The sequence below is a fragment of the Dendropsophus ebraccatus genome, chromosome 6, assembly GCF_027789765.1.
Source record: "Dendropsophus ebraccatus isolate aDenEbr1 chromosome 6, aDenEbr1.pat, whole genome shotgun sequence".
NCBI classification, from domain to species: domain Eukaryota; kingdom Metazoa; phylum Chordata; class Amphibia; order Anura; family Hylidae; genus Dendropsophus; species Dendropsophus ebraccatus.
Window position 1 is genome coordinate 130088547 of NC_091459.1, and position 17344 is coordinate 130105890.

General features: G+C 43.8%; 1 long non-coding RNA gene across 1 annotated transcript in view; it reads left to right on the plus strand.

Annotated features, from left to right (window-relative positions):
* LOC138796066 (uncharacterized) overlaps positions 1–17344 on the plus strand; it is a 49547-nt gene that overhangs the window by 696 nt on the left and 31507 nt on the right. Inside the window, exon 2 of the long non-coding RNA XR_011363706.1 lies at positions 8441–8654. This is a non-coding gene — a long non-coding RNA (uncharacterized lncRNA). The remainder of the gene's footprint in view (positions 1–8440; positions 8655–17344) is intronic.

The window sequence follows — 17344 nt, forward strand, 5'->3', positions numbered from 1 at the left end:
GAGATAGATAGATAGATAGATAGGAGATAGATAGATAGATAGATAGATAGATAGATAGATAGATAGATAGATAGGAGATAGATAGGAGATAGATAGATAGATAGATAGGAGATAGATAGATAGATAGATAGATAGATAGATAGGAGATAGATAGATAGATAGATAGGAGATAGATAGATAGATAGGAGATAGATAGATAGATAGATAGATAGATAGATAGATAGATAGGAGATAGATAGATAGATAGATAGATAGATAGATAGGAGATAGATAGATAGATAGATAGATAGATAGATAGATAGATAGATAGGAGATAGATAGATAGATAGATAATAGATAGGAGATAGATAGATAGATAGATAGATAGATAGGAGATAGATAGATAGATAGATAGATAGATAGATAGATAGATAGATAGATAGATAGGAGATAGATAGATAGATAGATAGATAGATAGGAGATAGATAGATAGATAGATAGATAGATAGGAGATAGATAGATAAATAGATAGATAGATAGATAGGAGATAGATAGATAGACAGATAGATAGATAGATAGATAGATAGGAGATAGATAGATAGATAATAGATAGATAGATAGATAGATAGATAAATAGATAGATAGGAGATAGATAGATAGATAGATAGATAGGAGATAGATAGATAGATAGATAGATAGATAGATAGATAGATAGAAGATAGATAGATAGATAGAAGATAGATAGATAGATAGATAGATAGGAGATAGATAGATAGACAGATAGATAGATAGATAGATAGATAGATAGGAGATATATAGATAGATAGATAGATAGATAGATAGGAGATAGATAGATAGGAGATAGATAGATAGATAGATAGATAGATAGATAGATAGATAGATAGGAGATAGATAGATAGATAGATAGAAGATAGATAGATAGGAGATAGATAGATAAATAGATAGATAGATAGATAGATAGATAGATAGATAGATAGATAGATAGATAGGAGATAGATAGGAGATAGAAGTTTTAGGGAAACACAGTAGATAGATAGAACTTGATAGATAAATAATATATATATTGATAAGTAAAATGTATTTCAGTGCATCATAGAGATATGTCTAGCAGTCAGTGATCTCCCACCAAGAGGTACACTACCCAAAAGTATCCTCTGAGAGTCTTATAGCAGGCAACACTTTTATGCCTTACTTTGGCATAATATAATACCGGGAATCACTCACAGATCGGCTGGAGGCATAACAGCGGGTTTTGCAGCAATACAACATGTATTTACTTATTGTCAATGACTGTGTAGAGGGGTCTATTATAGCAGTACTGTAGTTGGTTGTATTATAGGACACTGTGTAGACGGGTCTATTATAGCAGTACTGTAGTTGGCTGTATTATAGGGCACTGTGTAGACGGGTCTATTATAGCAGTACTGTAGTTGGTTGTATTATAGGGCACTGTGTAGAGGTGTCTATTATAGCAGTACTGTAGTTGGCTGTATTATAGGGCACTGTGTAGACGGGTCTGTTATAGTAGTTCTGCAGCTGGTTGTATTATAAGACACTGTAGTCAGGTGTATTATAGAACACGGGATGTGTCTGTTATAGCAGTACTGCAGCTGGTGCCTGGAAAGTGTCAGCCACAGTTACTCCATAACACTGACAATTGCTGTAACGGTACTGTACAACAGTGCCAGGCAGAGAGCCCCCATAACAGTGATAGGAACAGAGCCCCCATAACAGTGCCAGGCACAGAGCCCCCATAACAGTGATAGGAACAGAGCCCCCATAACAGTGATAGGCACAGAGCCTCCATAACAGTGATAGGAACAGAGCCCCCATAACAGTGATAGGAACAGAGCCCCCATAACAGTGATAGGAACAGAGCCCCCATAACAGTGATAGGAACAGAGCCCCCATAACAGTGATAGGCACAGAGCCTCCATAGCAGTGATAGGAACAGAGCCCCCATAACAGTGATAGGAACAGAGCCCCCATAACAGTGCCAGGCACAGAGCCCCCATAACAGTGCCAGGCACAGAGCCCCCATAACAGTGATAGGAACAGAGCCCTCATAACAGTGATAGGCACAGAGCCTCCATAACAGTGATAGGAACAGAGCCCCCATAACAATGACAGGCACAGAGCCCCCATAACAGTGCCAGGCACAGAGCCCCCATAACAGTGCCAGGCACAGAGCCCCCATAACAGTGCCAGGCACAGAGCCCCCATAACAGTGCCAGGCACAGAGCACCCATAACAGTGATAGGAACAGAGCCCCCATAACAGTGCCAGGCACAGAGCCCCCATAACAGTGCCAGGCACAGAGCCCCCATAACAGTGCCAGGCACAGAGCCCCCATAACAGTGCCAGGCACAGAGCCTCCATAACAGTGATAGGAACAGAGCCCCCATAACAGTGATAGGAACAGAGCCCCCATAACAGTGCCAGGCGCAGAGCCCCCATAACAGTGCCAGGCACAGAGCCCCCATAACAGTGCCAGGCACAGAGCACCCATAACAGTGATAGGAACAGAGCCCCCATAACAGTGCCAGGCACAGAGCCCCCATAACAGTGCCAGGCACAGAGCCCCCATAACAGTGCCAGGCACAGAGCCCCCATAACAGTGCCAGGCACAGAGCCTCCATAACAGTGATAGGAACAGAGCCCCCATAACAGTGATAGGAACAGAGCCCCCATAACAGTGCCAGGCGCAGAGCCCCCCATAACAGTGATAGGAACAGAGCCCCCATAACAGTGATAGGAACAGAGCCCCCATAACAGTGATAGGAACAGAGCCCCCATAACAGTGCCAGGCAGAGAGCCTCCATAACAGTGCCAGGCAGAGAGCCCCCATAACAGTGCCAGGCACAGAGCCCCCATAACAGTGATAGGAACAGAGCCCCCATAACAGTGATAGGAACAGAGCCCCCATAACAGTGATAGGAACAGGGCCCCCATAACGGTGCCAGGCACAGAGCCCCCATAACAGTGATAGGAACAGAGCCCCCATAACAGTGATAGGAACAGAGCCCCCATAACAGTGATAGGAACAGAGCCCCCATAACAGTGCCAGGCACAGAGCCCCCCATAACAGTGATAGGAACAGAGCCCCCATAACAGTGATAGGAACAGAGCCCCCATAACAGTGATAGGCACAGAGCCCCCATAACAGTGATAGGAACAGAGCCCCCATAACAGTGCCAGGCACAGAGCCCCCATAACAGTGCCAGGCACAGAGCCCCCATAACAGTGATAGGCACAGAGCCCCCATAACAGTGATAGGAACAGAGCCCCCATAACAGTGATAGGCACAGAGCCCCCATAACAGTGCCAGGCACAGAGCCCCCATAACAGTGATAGGCACAGAGCCCCCATAACAGTGCCAGGCACAGAGCCCCCATAACAGTGCCAGGCACAGAGCCCCCATAACAGTGATAGGAACAGAGCCCCCATAACAGTGATAGGCACAGAGCCCCCATAACAGTGCCAGGCACAGAGCCCCCATAACAGTGCCAGGCACAGAGCCTCCATAACAGTGATAGGAACAGAGCCCCCATAACAGTGATAGGAACAGAGCCCCCATAACAGTGCCAGGCACAGAGCCCCCCATAACAGTGATAGGAACAGAGCCCCCATAACAGTGATAGGAACAGAGCCCCCATAACAGTGATAGGCACAGAGCCCCCATAACAGTGCCAGGCACAGAGCCCCCATAACAGTGATAGGCACAGAGCCCCCATAACAGTGATAGGAACAGAGCCCCCATAACAGTGATAGGCACAGAGCCCCCATAACAGTGCCAGGCACAGAGCCCCCATAACAGTGATAGGCACAGAGCCCCCATAACAGTGCCAGGCACAGAGCCCCCATAACAGTGCCAGGCACAGAGCCCCCATAACAGTGATAGGAACAGAGCCCCCATAACAGTGATAGGAACAGAGCCCCCATAACAGTGATGGACACGAAGCCCCCATAACAGTGATAGGAACAGAGCCCCCATAACAGTGATAGGAACAGAGACCCCATAACAGTGATGGACACGAAGCCCCCATAACAATGCTTTTCTACAACCCCCCTTTCTATATACACAGGGGGGAGATTTATCAAGATCGACGCACTCGTACACTGGTCTTAAAGCCCTGCCCCCATGTCGTCCGCTGCCAGATATACTAAGAGGCGAATGATGAAGGAGGTGTCGATTTCTGCCACGGTTTATGCCTGATAAACCGTGATAAAGGAAATGTGGGAGAAAGCCACGCCTCCTCCCACCTTATGTAATAGACACAGAGGGAGGGCACCACAGACAATAATGAAAGAGAGAGGGGTGCTACAGTACTAGATATGAGGCTGTAAATGTCAAAGAAAAAGAGAAAGTACTGAAACAGCACACCCAATGCAGTATATCAAAGAATCAAATTTATTAAAGTACAGAACAAACAATAAAAACATTTAAAAACAGATACATTTAGTGCATGCCATGATAAGTAACACTAAAGTTCTATGTCCACTAAACCGCAGCCAGTAGACTGCCCAACTCCCACAGTAAAGGAGAAGAAAAGGATAATCAATTGCTGTATGTAGAGGCAAAGTGCAGACAGTGCAGAATAAGGTTCATAAATGCATAATGAACTGCCACCTTCCCCTATAAACAGACAGGCTGAAGTACAAACAAATGCCAGCCCCACTCCAGAGGGGACTAAAAATATATACAACCTGTACCGCAGCCAATGCCGAGTGGACAAGAGAGAGGAATGCCCAACGCGTTGCGTCGCACAATGCGACTTCGTCAGGGTCCCTGACGAAGTCGCATTGTGCGACGCAACGCGTTGGGCATTCCTCTCTCTTGTCCACTCGGCATTGGCTGCGGTACAGGTTGTATATATTTTTAGTCCCCTCTGGAGTGGGGCTGGCATTTGTTTGTACTTCAGCCTGTCTGTTTATAGGGGAAGGTGGCAGTTCATTATGCATTTATGAACCTTATTCTGCACTGTCTGCACTTTGCCTCTACATACAGCAATTGATTATCCTTTTCTTCTCCTTTACTGTGGGAGTTGGGCAGTCTACTGGCTGCGGTTTAGTGGACATAGAACTTTAGTGTTACTTATCATGGCATGCACTAAATGTATCTGTTTTTAAATGTTTTTATTGTTTGTTCTGTACTTTAATAAATTTGATTCTTTGATATACTGCATTGGGTGTCCTCCCACCTTATAGCGCGCCTCCTGTCAGCCCATTGGACGAGCACGGGCTTATGGCGGGTGTACGCCACCAGAAGGCAACAGGGCACAGGGCAAAATTAAGGGTCGTATTAAATGGGTAAACAGTCAACTATATAGTCACTCGCTCCCGCTGATCCTAGTGCACAGATCAGTTATTGGGCAGGCGGGGTCACATAAACAATCTCTGGATTAGTTGTGTGTCCCTTTAACTTCCACCCTTTATTACATAGCGTAATGTGCTGCTGACACAAAAGGGTTGTATAACAAGTCAAAAAACCATTCAATCCGCCAACACTACTCAAGATTTGCTCATGCATTATAGTGGCTGTTTATGGTGTTCGAGGTGTGTCTGTCTCCAATAATAACTTGCAGAATTACCAATGCAGCTCTGGAGTATAATATAGGATCAATGCATGATAGGTGACGTAAGTACAAAGCAACACAAAATTCATATCACTGGTGAACAATGACTGACCTGAAGGGAAAACATTGTAATACTAAAAATAAATTTAAAAAAAAAAAAAAATATCAAAAATAATATATATAATTTTTTCAACGTCTTTGTGGTTTTGTTTGCTTGCAGTGTACGTCAGTCACCGCCATTCATGAAAATAATGAGAGGTTCTCAGCGCCCAGGGCCAGCTACTATTATAACTGTATTGTAATATAATCTTGTTTAAGTCCTGACATACAATTAAAGGATAACCCGGCCTTAAACTATTGACTCGGGATCCATCAGTAGGGCAGCAGCGTCTCACTCTTGAAGTTTATTGGGCCACACATGGGTGGAATAAGTTCCCCTATGCAAAACATTTTTTTGGAAGGAAGACGGAAAAGCTCAGGAAAAACACAGATATAATATATATGTTTACAATAAAAAATATAAAGTTATGTCTAAGAAAAATTCATACTTAGCCATGCTGTGGGGGACATGTCAGTAATGTATACTTACCTGTCCTGCTCCTCCTCTGCTGCCGGTTTCTGGACCGCCCACTCTGTGTCGGTGTCAACATTTTAAAAACATCCAATGACGTCCGCCCCCACCGGAAGCTGCCGCTCAGCCTAGAGTCTATGCTATAGGAGCCTTAGGGCCATATTAAACGGGACGATTATCATTGAAAAATCGTTAGATTGTTCGGATTTAAGCGACAATCATTTTGTGTAATGCTACGTTTGCACAGAGCGATAATTCCCCCAATCGATTGTTTAACGATTTTGAAGCAACGATTTGGTTTCTATAACGTTCAGCGTTTAGACGTGGTGAAAAATTGTTTAAAAAATTGTTATTGCGATCGTTTTAAGATCGCTTAAGCCCATCTCACACATACGGTGAATTGGTAAAAGACTGCGAATTGTTAGCAAACGACCAACGACGATTTGAGAACATGGTGAAAGATCACAATAAACGATTTCTCGCTCATCGCTTGATCGTGTGCTGTGTTGACACGATCCGATCACTGGTCAACAGCCAAAAAGGTTCCGACATGAAAACAGTTGAACTTAACTAATTTTGGGGGTGCTGAGATCGAAAATGATGTTCAAATTTTGAAATTGGCTCTAATTTCTATACTTCTTACAGCCTGTGAAACAATACTAGGAAAAGTTTGCATCATCAACTGGTATATTTCATCATCTTATGCTGCGTTTACACAGAACGATTATCGTGCAAATTTGCACGATAACGGCCGAATTCGAACGATAATCGTACGTGTAAAAGCAGCGAACAATCAACGATTGATCTTTCAGCAGGTTCTCAAATTCTCAAAAAATTTGCAGATCGTTCCATGTGAACAGTCGTTCGCCGATTTAACCAATGTGTGAGATAGGCTTTAAGCGATCGCAAAACAATCGCAAAAACTAATTTCCGTACAATATATCATACCGTCTAAACGCTGATCGTTATGAAAAAAAAAACGGTACTCCGACATTGTTAATCGCACGATAGGGCGAATTATCGTTCCGTGTAAACGTAGCATTAGAATGACCAATAGTTATGGTATAAGGCTAGGTTCACACTGCGTTTTTGCTGTTTTTCATCCTTTTTTTTGCGAAAAACGGATGAAAAAAACAGATGCATTTGTGTGCATCCGTTTTGATCTGCTTTTCCATTGACTCCCATTATAAAAAAAAAAAACGGATCAGTCTTTTTTAAACGGACACAAAAGTAGTGTCAACACTACTTTTGTGACAGTTAAAAAAACGGATCAGTTTTTTTTTTATTATGGAAGTCAATGGAAAAATGGATCAAAACGGATGCACACAAATGCATCTGTTTTTTTCATCCGTTTGCAGAAAAAAACGGATTGCAAAAAAGCAGTGCGAACCTAGCCTAAGGTATTGGGGTAAATGGAACCCATCAATGCTTGCAGATTACTGTTGGACAGTTATCAGAGACAATCCCATGTATGAATACAAAAGACGTGTAAATGCACCGAGAAGCCATTGAATAAGGACCTACATTCCAGAGTTCAATAAACATAATTCATTTGTAAAAATTCTTAGATCTGCCTGTAAATTGTATTTAATTTCAGATAGAACTAAGTTTCCTATGAAAATATTTCAAAAGTTTATGAACAGTAAACTTGCTTCCTTATGATTGCAGAAGTAATAAATATGTCGGCTATTATACTGTATTCTATACAATTCACAAATCAGTAACATGAGAACTCTTCTATATCATAGAAACTAGAGACAATTCACATTTTTCCTTGTGATATTTGAATTCAGCACAAAAAATCATTAAGAAATGGAGAATTTTATTTCTGAACCAAACAACTTTGTTGACCAGTGTAATCGCTCATTATCGTGAAAATTCAAACGATAATCGCTCCGTGTAAACCCACCATAATAGCAGGCAACGATTAAACCACCAACGAGAAAGCGTTGATCGTTTGATAGAATCTGGACCTATTTTCATCATTCAAACAGTGTTCGGTGTAATAACACGTTGTACGGTCGGTCCCTAGTCTATCAGCCAGGAAATGACGAGCGCAAGAACGGCCGTAAGTAACAATCATCGTCCTGGTTAATAGGGTGAACGATTTAATAACGTATTGTCATAGTGGTTGTTTGAGATTGTTTATCGTAATTGCCAAAAAATCGTCCCATGTAATACCACCCTAACAGTAGTAGGATGTACGGTATGGTGGCTAACTACTAGAGTGTAGGGGCTTCTACGAGAAGTAGACCTACTCTAAGAATAAACCCTAGTCATTTTTTTTTTTCAGATAAAAAAATAATATAAGCCCCTGTCTTATTTTCGGACATACATGGTAGCCGTGAAAGTAGCTTTTTCTAATCCTGGATAGCTCCTTTAACATTATGTGGAAGTTCCAGCTAAGCTCCCCAGCAGCTGGTAGGTCCTGATCCTGGAAGGAATCTACGATAACTCACATGGACAACATCCAGCTGGGCTCCAAGTATCTTCTCAACACATTGGAGGTACAATACAGGAGTACTTACAGATGGATACCTCTAAGGCAAAGATGGGGAACCTTCGGCCCTCCAGCTGTTGCAAAACTAGAACTTCCATCATGCCTGGACAGCCAAAGCGAAGCTTTGGCTGTCCAGGCATGATGGGAGTTGTAGTTTTGCAACAGCTGGAGGGCCGAAGGTTCCCCATCCCTGCTCTGAAGTGTGCCAGTTTATAGCCATATAGTGGGATACATCGGCCATGAAGTATACATATAATAAAAAAGAAAGCTATGTCAGTGTATATGACTCTGGAACCAGCACATAAGCTAAACAGGATCTTTTTATGGGGTGACCGTAACCTTAGGCTATGTTCATGTTCACACACTGTTTTATGGGCCATTTTTCGGGTCATAAAATGCCTGTTAAAGAAACGACTGAACTCAGTAATAAAATGGCCATTTGATTACTCAAGGATAATTTTTGAGGGCTATAAAATTTATAGCCATAAAATGAGGTGCACGGTCCAGCTACAGATGAAACACATAGGGGGAGATTTATCAAACATGGTGTAAAGTGGAATTGGCTCAGTAGCCCCTAACAACCAATCAGACTCCACCTTTCATTTTCCAAAGAGTCTGCAGTCCAGTGATAAATCCCCCATTGTGGGAACATGACCTTAGGGTCCTATTACACAGGGAGATTATTTGCCCAATCAGGCAGAATCTGGCAGATATAGCTTCCTGTAATAAAGACAACGATAAGTCGAGGAGCCGATCATCACCTGATTGTTGTCTTTCAGCAGGTTTAACAATCATCAGCCACCGACAGCACATCGCTCCATGTAACAGAAGGTGCGTGGTGGGCGGCCAATGAAACAATATATAGAAAATAATAAAATAATACTTACCTCTCCACACTTCCTGGTGTCGTCTTGGCTCCTCTGCAATCACCACAGATGGCTGCGACTGGCTGTGGCACTATCCCATCTTGGTCAATGATTGGCCTTTCACTGCAGAGACAGTTAAGCGATGGCTGCGGTGAACGGAAAGAAGCCAAGAGGACACTGGGGAGTGTGGAAAGGTAAGTATTACTTTATAATTTTCAATATACAAAGCGAGGGCTGCACAGACATTACTAACGATAGATATATATGCATCCTTTGCTGCACGATCATCGAGCCATGTAATAGGCTCAGTAAGCGAGCGCCAATCTAGCAGATCAGTGCTCGCTTCGAGCAAATGTGTAATACGGCCCTTACCCTCTTTGCTGCTGTGAAGGTCTAACTTGATTGGTTATATGATGATTATATCTGATAGTCTAGACCAGGGATGGAGAACCTTCAGGTCCCTAGCTGTTGCAAAACTACAATTCCCATCAAGTTTGGAAAAAGCTAAAGCTCTGGCTTCCCCATAACATTGCTGCCTATCATGTGACTCCCATCTATCTTTGATTGACCATTTACTCCCCTATTGAGAAAGGAAAAGTTTTGTACCTTAATGGTATTCTGTAAGAATGTTATGTAACGTAATCCCTGTAATAGCTCACTGACGTACACCTGCTGCACCCTGTCATGCAAAAGAATGCAGAAACAATGCAACAATATCCTATACTGTAAGAAAACCCTTTGTTTGGACACCCCCCCCCCCCCATTTCTTTATTTGTCACTGTGGATTGCTTTATTCTGTACTTTGACTAATTGTTGTAGTCTATAAAAATTTTTATGAGATGTTGGAGTTTCGTCCCCTCATAAATAACATAAAAAAATAATTGTAAAAACTTGTGGGGGGGGGGGGGGTCGGACTTACAAAATACATTTTGTGTTTTGTTAGTTTTTTGCCCTTTTTGTTAAATATCAATAATTTTTTGTATCCTAAAACTTTACGGCCAAACTATGAAAGTAATTGTAAGTTAGTGGGGAAGGCTGCGGATTCCTGGAGTGTAAATGTCATCCGTCCAGGCGGGGCTCGTACGTTTCTGGCATGTTTACACTGGTCTGTGAGGGTCACAGCTGGCACAGGGCACACACAGCTGGATCCATTGGCAGGGACAGGAGGTTTTTCTAAGTCTCTTTGTTAACTAAAGTAAACCTGAAATTCTTAAAGTTAACCTTATACAGCCTGGAAATAGTCACATGATCACTGGCAATGCTCATTGCACAGACCCTTCTGACTACAGCCCTACCATACTGCTATTATTGTCTATATATTGAGTCTGATATCCATATGTACACCACTGTGCTGTATGTTCGCACATGGTAAATGATTTGGGGTATTATAACTAGTGTGTATATATTTATATCTTGTATGGTATCATCTATGATGATGGAAACCACTTGTTGGAAATCTACTGTACACCTCAACAATGCTGCATTACAATATATATATGCCGTCATACTGTACACCTCAACAATGCTGCAATATAATATATATAAAATACCGTCATACCGTACACCTAAACAATGCTGCACTACAATATATATAAAAATTCCGTCATAGTGTACACCTAAACAATGCTGCATTACAATAAATATAAAAATGTTGTCATACTGTAAACCTAAACAATGCTGCAATATAATATATATATAAAAATGCCAAACGGTACACGTAAACAGTGCTGCATTACAATATATATGAGTTCCGTCATACTGTATACCTAAACAATGCTGCAATATAATATATATAAAAATGCCATCAAACGGTACACGTAAACAGTGCTGCATTACAATATATATGGGTGCCGTCATACTGTATACCTAAACAATGCTGCAATATAATATATATAAAAATACCGTCATACTGTACACCTAAACAATGCTGTACTACAATATATATAAATATGCAGTCATACTGAAAACCTAAACAATGCTGTACTACAATATATATAAAATACCGTCATACTGTACTCCTAAACAATGCTGCATTACAATATATGTAAAAATGCTGTCATACTGTACACCTAAACAATGCTGCATTACAATATATATAAAAATGCTGTCATACTGTACACCTAAACAATGCTGCAATATAATATATATATATATATATATATATATATATATATAAATAAATACCATCATACTGTACACCTAAACAATGCTGTCCTACTTTTTACCTTGAAAATGTTGCAAGATTATATAACTAAAAACGGACAAAGTGGTATTATACGTACATAAATAACACTGACACATAGTACTCCATCCTAACTGCCTACATACATGCACGCGCAGATATGTGCACTTACACACACACTTTCTACATGTCACATACATGCAGGGGCGGTCTTGGCATTTCCCCAAGCAAAGTCATGTCTGCCCCCCCCCCCCCCTCGACATGCGCTCTCCCCCCCAGTAGTCCTCTTATAACCCTTCTACCACCATACAGTGATTACATATTGCCTCAAAACTGCCCCGAACAAAACAGAAAGATAACACCAATGATGCCATAACACAATATTGCCACACTATGACCCCTATCACTACAACCCTATAACAGAGTGCAGTTACATCTAGTGACTCACAGGTGGCGTCTTCTCTGATCAGAGTCTTTTACTTCTTTTTTTCCCCTCTCCAGCCAGCCTGGGCCACCTTGAAGTCTTCTCCCGGCTGTGAATCCTCTCTCCAGAATCTGCCAGAGAAACGTTTTAGGCTCCAACACATCCAGTAGTTAGGTGCCCTGTGCCCCTATATAGTAGTTACACCCCTCTGTACCCCTATATAGTAGTTACACCCCTCTGTGCCCCTACAGTTTTAAGGTGTCCCTGTGCCCCCACTTAATATTTAGGTATGTTCTGTGCCCCAGTATAGTAGTAAGGTATATAGGCACCTCTGTACAGTCCCAATGTAATATAGACCGCTGTGTGCTGCCACCAGTAGTATATACCGCTTGTGCGCTGCCCCCAGTATTATATAGCCCCTGTGTGCTCCCCCAGTTATATACAGACCCCCTGTGTGCTCCCGAAGTTATATATAGCCCCCCTGTGTGCTCCCCAGTTATATATAGACCCCCGTGTGCTGCCCCAGTATAATATATAGACCCCCTGTGTGCTGCCCCCAGTCGTATATACCCCCTTTGTGCTGCTCCCAGTTGTATATAGACCCCCTGTGTGCTGCCCCCAGTTGTATATACCCCCTGTGTGCTCCCCCACTTGTATATATCCCCCCTGTGTGCTCCCCCAGTTATATATAGACCCCCTGTGCTCCCCTATAAGTATATAGACCCCCTGTGAGGTCCCCCCATTTATATAGCCCCCTGTGCCCCCCCTTTTATATAGACCCCGCTGTGTGCTCCCCCATTTATATAGACCCCCGCTGTGTGCTCCCCCCGTTTATATAGACCCCCGCTATGTGCTGCCGCCGTTTATATAGACCCCCGTTGTGTGCTCCCCCCTTCCATATAGCATTTAACACATAAAAAAACCCACTTATACTCACCTGGGTCCGGGCGTCTCCTCTTCTCTTCTCTCTTGTGGCCGCAGGAAGTGTTTTCTCTGCGGTCACAAGAGGCCGATGTCCCCTTGTCCGGGCACCGGCTCTCCAGTGACTCCTCTAGAGCGCCGGCACCAGAGACACAGAGCGGCCTCTTGTGACCGCAGGGAAAACACTTCCTGCGGCCACAAGAGTGACTGACAGGGAGGGAGCCAATGGCTCTCACCCTGTCAGTGCTACCACTGCTGCTGCAAGTAACTATTAGCGCTCGATACGAGCGCACATAGTTACAGTTAAGATCGCAGCAGCGGGGCAGCGGTCTTGGGCACCAGAGCGGGGCCCCCCTGGATGTCGGGGGCCCAAAATACTCACTGAATAGGCAGTATGACTTGTTTTAGGGTAAAAACCGGGTGTGATATGGCACAGGGTGCTGCCCGTGTGTTACTGTTTGTGCTGCCTAGGGACAGGGATGACACAGTAATGCTAAATTCACCGTTTTAGAATCTTGCTCAGCCTGACTCTCTAGATATTAATGGAAACATTGTTCACCACCCACACACGTATGCAGCGAGTTAGAGCGTAATACTGATGTTCTCCGACAGCAGAACCGCCACAAATGGAGAGATCACTGAGGATTCAGATGTGGGACAGACATAAGTAGAGCACAGAAAGGAGGCCTGAAAAGTAACCCCATAATACAGTATTATTTCGTGTTCATGGTGGGTCCCAGCTAGGACCGGCTCCAGGTTTTTGTGAGCCCTTGGGTGACAGAACCTCAGCGGGCCCCTCATCTATCCACTATGCACAATCACTTGAGACGCAACATACACAAATACACATTATTAACACAGACACTAACTGACACAAAATCTGACTAAAACACACTGACTCACTGAAACACTGACTGACACTGACAGACTGACACACAGCACTTACAGCTCAGTGTTCTCCATCTTCCTCTCTGTCAGGCTGCTCTCCACACTGTAGTATTGAGGATGCGATCAGGTCCTTCCCCCTTTTCTCTCTTGGTGCAGGTCCTGTGGGGTACCCAACGGCCAAACGGTAACTTGCTAGGTGATATAGTGTGACGCCACCGCTGCGGTGATTGGTCGAGATATAGCTCAGCCAGATGGTAAATTTTCGTGACGCCAGTGCCAAATGGGCACACAGGTATTAAGGCACACCTGCTTTTATTTTAGAGTGGCGAGCTATATCCTTTCCCCTGTGGTCGGTGACCTGCTGGGCTGCGAGGGGGTCCCTTGGGTACTTATCACGGTGGTCCGGAGTGAAGTTTTGACCCACCCAGACTATCGGTACCGCCACCCACAGAAAGGGGAGATGACCCAAGGATGTGGTGTCTGCTGTGTCCCGTTAGCATAAATAGATCTCCTTTACTGAGAGAATACTTTGTACAAAAGCTGATAGCAGACCGTAGACTTGACGAAACAGAATCTGTACTAAGAACCTTTAGAGTAGAAGAGTTGTGAGCAGTAGGGAGGAGTTTGTACTGAGAGTCCTGAACAGTGGAGAGGAGTTTGTGCTTCAAGTTCAGAGTAGTGGAGAGGAGGTTTGCTGTGAGTGTCCCAACCCAATGTAGAAGTGTGCTCTGCCGGAACTTTAGAAGAAGAAGAAGTAGAATACTGAAGACTTCAAAGTAGACGTTTACTTGTGCCCATGTTTCGACCTTACCTGTCGTGTACCACCAGTTGCCCACCAGTGTCGGGTGACCCGTCCTATGAGGGTGACACAAGCCATAGACCTTGTTACCTGAGTTAAGCAGAGTGGCCAGAATTTTCTGGTTGCACCCGCTCTGTGAGATAGAGTACGTAGGCTTCTAGCAACTTTGCTGTATCCAGATCAGTTCCTCTTGTTTCAGGATACTGTCCTGCACTTTTAGACTTGTTCTCGGCGTGGGTTGGCGTATTCTCTGACTTGTCCTCTCCCTTGAGTATCTTAACACAGCATAGTGTGTAGAAGTGCTGCTTTCAAGAAACTGGTGTCTGCGTTGTCTCTCATGTGTGTCTGCTCTCTACCACACCTTAGACTACACCACGACCAGTTCTGAAGTGGGGACTAGTATTGAGCTGATCTGTCAAAAGTGTTCAAGTCGGATACAACCAACGGTCATGTCCATGTTTTCCTAACAGCCCTAGGGTGGCATGCAATCTCTGCAGCCACCGGTAATCAAATGCTGAGTCTTTCAGTTACCGACTCGAACACTTTTGACAGATCAGCTCAACACTAGTGGGGACCTGGAAAAGCCAGGGCCCAGCTGGACCACAGTAAGGACCAACTTGTCTTGCATCTTCTCTGCTCAGGAACCAGACTAAGGGCCCTTTTACACAGAAAGATTATCTGACAGATTATCTGCCAAAGATTTGAAGCCAAAACCAGGAACAGACTATAAACAGAGATCAGGTCATACAGGAAAGCCTGAGATTTCTCCTCTTTTCAAATCCAGTCCTGGCCTTGGCTTCAAATCTTTGGCTGATAATCTGTCAGATAATTTTTCTGAGTAAAAGGGCCCTTAGACTGACTAAGACTGACTAAGACTTCCTCTCCCCATGTGACAACTTCCTACAGGAGGTGTAATGTCCCCTATGAGTGGTGGAGAAGAAAGCATAGAAAGAAAGGAGCTCAGAGATAGGTAGAGAAGAAGAGAATGTCCTCTTTGGTGTACAGATTATAACAAACAATAACCCTTTAGTTACCTGCAGATGTGCAAAATACAAGTACAGTTACATACAATAGCAACATCTTGTGGCAAAACTTAGGTACTGCTTCATTACCATAGTTACTTGAAGTACAGACTTTTGCGAGGGGTGTAACATACTAGTAACACCCGTGGTGGGATACCATTCCTGCTCCAGCTCGTGTGTCTTCTGAAGTTTAGCACCTCACCCTGCACTACAGTGAGCAGGCTGGATATTAGAGCACCAGACCCCTCTCCCTCAATGGGCCCTAGAGGCGTTGTGTAAGCGCTATGCTGACGCCGGCCCTGGTCCCGGCCCAGGAGTATATAGCCCGATACGTACAACAATATAACTACTATAACAGCGCCCAGAGAATATATGAGCCGCCACTGCTGCAGCCTTCAAAATACAACAAGCCATATGGGGTGACTTTTGTTCAGCAGCTGGGTAATGTTCAGGAGTGTTGGAAGTGTACAGTGGTGCACAGCTTCAGCTAGGTATATAGGGGTAGATTTATCAAACATGGTGTAAAGTGAAACTGGCTCCTGGCCCCTAGCAACCAATCAGATTCCACTTTTCTTTCCTCACAGCCAAAGCGGGTTGCGGCCCGTTTTGCTGAAGCTTGAACCATCAGAGAAAGTGGGTCAAGTTAAGCAGAGACCAGTTGATTTAAAAGAAAACATTTTCGCTGGAGTACCCCTTTGGTGTCTGGGGTTTCTAAAAGCTGGCCCTTCATCTCTCTCCTTGAGGAGGTCAACGGAGCAAAGGAGACCCATTCATTGCTGGATAACAGATCTGTCAACAGCAACTTTTTTTTTTTAATTAAAAATGAATTAAAATGAACAAAAAACAGTAAATAATTTTTTCCTAGAGCCTGATTTTCGGAGGTGGCGTCCCCATCGGGGCTGTGTCAGCAAAGTGTCTACACCACAGTCTTGTTTACGCTCTCCCCTTTGTAATATGATAAATGGCTTCTCCATCCTATTTATTAGCAATCCGCTGCTCATCACTCATCCCGGACAGAATATCTGCTGAACAAACTTCCTGTCATCAGTTTTGTGGATTACAGCGGCCGCTCGGTGACATAAACAGGAATAAAATCACAACGTACTAAGTGATAAAATACAAGGTGTGATCCCTGTATCAGCAGAATAGGAGGAAGGCATGATTTATCTTCTGTGCCGTCAGATTGGTTATACCTTGTACAATTCACCTTTCAGGATTGTAGGAAAGCTGGAAATACCTTATTCCGCTAAGCCATTACCCACACTATGCCCTAAGCCAAGCCCTATCCGCAGTACCTACCCTTACCAATAGGTGGCTTCCACAGACAGAGACTCCCAGGGGCACCTTATGCTGCTGCACTGGCTGTACATTATATGGCCATGAGTATGTGGATGTATGTCAGACACCTATATCAGCTTGTTAGACATCCCATTCCGAAAACATTGGTGTCAATGTGGGTTTGGCCACTGTCCACCATCAGATCATCTACACGGCTGTCCAGGCATGATGCAAATTGAAGTTTCGTAATAGCTGAAGACCTTCAAGTTTGACACCATGCTCAAGTCGAGTCGTTCGGCGTTTGATTAACGGTGGCT